The following is a 4,718-nucleotide window of genomic DNA, read 5'->3' as shown; positions in this document are numbered from 1 at the left end:
GCTAAAAACGCCTTACGACACCATGTCGTTTTTTTCGGTTAAAAACCTCTTACTACACTATGTCGTTTTTTTCGGTTAAAAACGCCTTACTGTACATGGTCGTTTTTTTCAGCTAAAAACGCCCTCCTATACTTGGTCGTTTTTTCGGTAAAAAACGCCTTAGTATACATGGTCATTTTTTTCGGCTAAAAACGCCTTCCTATACATGGTCGTTTTTTTGGTAAAAAACGCCTAACTACATGGTCGTTTTTTCGATAAAAAAACGCCTTACTATACGATGTCGTTTTTTTCGTGCCAAAAACGCCTGACTATACGATGTCGTTTTTTTCGTGCCAAAAACGCCTTACTGTACATGGTCGTTTTTTTCAGCTAAAAACGCCCTACTTGGTCGTTTTTTCGATAAAAAAACGCCTTACTATACGATGTCGTTTTTTTCGGCTAAAAACGCCTTCCTATACATGGTCGTTTTTTTGGTAAAAAACGCCTAACTACATGGTCGTTTTTTCGATAAAAGACGCCTTAGTAGACATTGTCGTTTTTTTTCGGCTAAAAACGCCTTAGTATACATGGTTGTTTTTTCAGCTCAAAACGCCTTAGTGTACATGGTCGTTTTTTTTGGGCTAAAAAAGCCTTACTATACATGGTCGTTTTTTTCAGCTAAAAACGCCCTACTATACTTGGTCGTTTTTTCGGTAAAAAACGCCTTACTATACATGGTCGACTTTTTTGGGGCTAAAAAAAAACCTTACTATACATGGTCGTCTTTTTTTGGGGCTAAAAACGCCTTACTGTACATGGTCGTTTTTTGGGGGGCTAAAAACGCCTTACTGTACATGATCGTTTTTTTCAGTTAAAAACACGTCCTATAAATGGTCATTTTTTCGATAAAAAAACGCCTTTGTATAGATGGCTATTTTAGCCGACAAAAAATGACCATGTATCGTCTGGCGCTTTGTGAATTTTTCCCGGTGTGAGTGCGACGTGGATGACCACGCATGTTTGTGAGAACACACAGAGTCAGAATTGAACCCTGCACCTCCGCAGCGCAACGCCAACGAATTAACCATTCGACTACGAGGCGGGTAATGAACACTCTACATTTTCCCTAGGTGTGAGTGTGAGCGTGAAAAGTTGCGCGGAGACGAGAAACAGAAGATGGACGGCCCCGCAGGTTTCCAAAAACCTGCGGGGCCAGAGCTAGAATCGAACCCTGCACCGCTGCTCTGTGACGCAGACGCACTAACCATTCAACTACCAGGTGGGTAATGAAAATTCTACATTTTCATTTTGTGTGAGTGTGAGCGCCAAGAGTTGAACAGAAAATGGATGGCCACACATGGGGTACGGCCATTGCAATGGAAAGGCCGGAGCCGGAATTGAACCATCCACCTCTGCACTGTGACGCAGACACACTAACCATTTGACTACCAGGCAGGTCATCAACACACTACATTTTCCCTCCATAAGACCATTAAAAAAAAAAAAACTCAGGCTTTTTTTTTTGTAAAGTACTTGTTAAGTATAGCAAGGCATTTTTCACAAAAAAAAAAAAAAAAAAGATTTTTACAGCCAAAAAGGACAACCATGTATCGTCAGGCGTTTTTCACAACCAAAAAAGACGAGCATACATATTGAGGCGTTTTTTTGTTCATTGAAAGACAGAATTGTGTTCAATTGCAGTTCCAGAGCGACGTTCCGCTTTGGTGTCGAAAGGTTTTCAGTTATGCTGAAAGGAAAACAGATGAGATTCATTCTTAATTTGGGCGAGTGAAATGGCCCGCTTTCGGCCAGTTTCAACTGACACGCCATCGGATGACGAAAACTTTCATTCATTTGAAAAAACTCCATTGACAACATCTCCTCCAAATGAACACGGGTGGGCAGCAATTGTTTGGATCGGAGCATGTCAAAAGTCAGCCTTGTTTCTTCATGCAGTCCATACATTCCGAGTTTTTTTTTTTTTAATACATGCTACCGATTGGACCACGTTCTCAAGAGACAGGAAATAGCGCAGGGGGAGTTGTGGCGTAGTATACTCAAATGGTTCTTTTTGCGACCTCCAGTTAGTTTGCCGCACAGGAAGGCTGAAACATCCAAACTTGTGCCAAAGAAGCCGACGTAAGGCGTGTCAAACGTGTTGTGCCAAAGAAGCAGACGTAAGGCGTGTCAAACGTGGCCTGACAGATCACTTCGACTCAGTCGGGTGTGTTCAGGCCTTTCCCGTCCGTCTCCGAGTTCCTTCCTCTTTGATAGGAAACGCCTCTTGTTGGATTGGGGGCGGGGCACAGGTACTGCCACTACGGGCATTTTTGCCTTTTTAGGAAACCGACTTCATGTCAGATTGTTGGAGATAAAATGACCTGTGCCTGTTTGGAGTATAAGACAGGAAGCGGACAGGGACAGAGGAAACGTGACCCCATGTGAACTTCGGGTTGTTTGTGGGAGTGGTTGTGAAATCACACACGATGCCGATAATGGGTCACTTGTTTTTTTTTTTTGTTTTGTTTTTTTTTTTAAATGGAGTTGATGAGTCCAGCCGTGACTTTGTAACGAGGATGAAGAACAGCTCGTCGGCGAACGAGACAAATGGAGGTGCCGCGCATTCTTTTGAGATGAAGCGGTCTGAAAATTTCCAATGACAACGATCGCGAGCGCAACTGTCATCGGTATCCCGGCAAAAGAAAATCGGAAACGGCGGCAAGCCAAAAGAATTTTCAGGCGGGACCGCCAAAACATTTGGGGCACCCGCCGCTTTCTCCGTCTGGGTCTACAACGTCCTCTTTGCGCTTTGTGAAAATAGCGAAAGGTGAAGGCGCCGTCGAAGCGCAGCTCAAGTTCATGGCCGTTTCTCAACACGCGGACGGCGGCGGCGGCGCTCTTGGCGAGACTTGCAACGGCCGCAACCCGATTCGCTTCGCCGCCCGCCGTCGGAATCGTCTCGGGATATTATCCGAGTCGAGCCTGCGCCGGGATCCAACCGATGGCGCCTCGGTTTCAAGCGAGCCGACGAGAGCGCTAATCTGCCCCGCGCCTTACGTTCAACGGTCCTTTCGACAGGCATGGCGCTCGGGCGGTGACCGAGTACGTTTGGCGAAGGAAATCACGGCACTCATCAGAAATGGTGGTCGGATGGTTCTGGGCAAAAGCATTTGCGACAATCGCAGTCGGATGAAATCCTCGGTCCCGGCTCGGAAAAATGACAGTCTCGTGCGTGAGGGTCAAAGGTCAGCGCGCGAGCCGAGGCGCTGCGGACGGACGGGGCTCTTTGAGAGGAATGAGGCGGATATTGACAGTGGGCTTTCATTGAGGGGAAAGGCCCAGATTTGCGGTCCCCCATAAAGCGCCTTCGCCCCTTCCTGCCAATAAAAATTCAAGGCCGCGCAGCGACCGCCGAGCGGCGGCTCCCGTGAGCCCTCCATTCATTTCTTTTTTCCTTGACCTCAGTGGGAGCGGAGGTGGAAAGAAACTTTCAAGAGGGCAATGGAAGAGTCTCAAGCGGTGCTTCGAGAAGGCTACTTGCGACACTTCCGTTTCACCGCGTCCTAATTGCAGTTACAAATAAAGAAATAAATTCAAACTCTAAATGAATCGAGAAAAAGAAACAGGAGATGGTCAGCAACAGGCCAACTTCTATTCGCGTTCAAGACTCCGTGCGAACTCGGTGACTTCCCGGACCCGTGACGACCTGCGTCCGGTCTTCACGTCGTGGGCAACTCATCGGCCGCTGCTGGCATTGAGTGAAATTAAACAGAATTAACCCGGCAGGCAAGTCAACAGGAAACTCATTGACCTAAAAAGAGAAAAACGGCCCTCAAGTTGAGTCAACTCCAGGTGAGGCGTTTCATCTTCCCACATTTGTCACGATTCTGCTTTGTAAGATTTGCCAGTGCAGTCGATGGCCCGCCGAGGCCACGAGCGGTCTCGCGCCAGCGCTCTGCTCAACAGTCGGCGTGCCGCTTTGAAGACGCACCGCGAGTCCTGAGCACCTATCGGCTCTTCGCAACACCAGCCGCCCTTCAGTGAGCCTGAAAAAGAAAACTCTCGCGAGAAGCAGTCTGCCAAGAGGAAAAGTCCATCAAGAGCATTTTTTTTTTTTTTTTTTAGATCGTGTGGTTCCAAAAACACAGCAATCCAACGGGGTCAATTGGGACTTTCAGAAGCGGGCTGTTACGCCGTCAATCAAGACTCATTTAGAAGCGAGTGAGAAAAGATTGCAGCTTCGACAGCGGCCATCGGACGCGCGGCCGCTTGAACGGGCCTCCGGTTTGGACGCGAGCGCCCGGTAGCGCGTGAAGGCAGAGTCCCGCGGGACTTGAAAGGGGAACGCCGTCTTTGCCTCCGACGTCCTGATCTTGTCTCACTCCTCCCTGCGCATTTATCTTTCTTCCTGTCTTTCATCACCGAGGCTATTAAACCCTGCGAGGGAGCTCTGCCTCGTCTAATTACGCTTGACGGTAAACAAAAGGAGCTCGGGCGGGGACGGAGCCGGGAGAATGAGGAAGGGGGAGAGGGGGAGGTGAGAGAGAGCCATGACAAAAAGAAAAAAAAAACAAAACACAGCCGGCTGAGCGGCGTGTCATTAGCATTCTTGAAGCCGCGCCATTAGCGCGGCCGGTCTTTGAGCCGCGCGGCTAATGAGTAGCTCGGCCTAATTACAGGCCACCCGCGCCCCGCCGCGATGGGATCCTCCGACGCCGGATGTTTGTTAACTTTCCCCA

The 4,718-nt window shown here is 48.5% G+C and overlaps 1 long non-coding RNA gene across 1 annotated transcript; it reads right to left on the bottom strand.

Annotated features, from left to right (window-relative positions):
- Positions 1–2,513: 2,513 nt before the first annotated feature.
- On the bottom strand, positions 2,514–3,501 carry LOC109527896 (uncharacterized). Its single transcript, XR_002170598.1, has 2 exons — positions 3,105–3,501; positions 2,514–2,761 (listed from the first exon to the last, which is right to left on the bottom strand). It is a non-coding gene; the product is annotated as an uncharacterized LOC109527896 (long non-coding RNA).
- Positions 3,502–4,718: the final 1,217 nt, after the last annotated feature.

Source organism: Hippocampus comes, unplaced genomic scaffold, assembly GCF_001891065.2.
Source record: "Hippocampus comes isolate QL1 unplaced genomic scaffold, H_comes_QL1_v1.1 scaffold185, whole genome shotgun sequence".
Classification (NCBI taxonomy): Eukaryota; Metazoa; Chordata; class Actinopteri; order Syngnathiformes; family Syngnathidae; genus Hippocampus; species Hippocampus comes.
The sequence above is the reverse complement of the archived record's forward strand: the minus strand, read 5'-3'. Positions and strand labels throughout refer to the sequence as shown.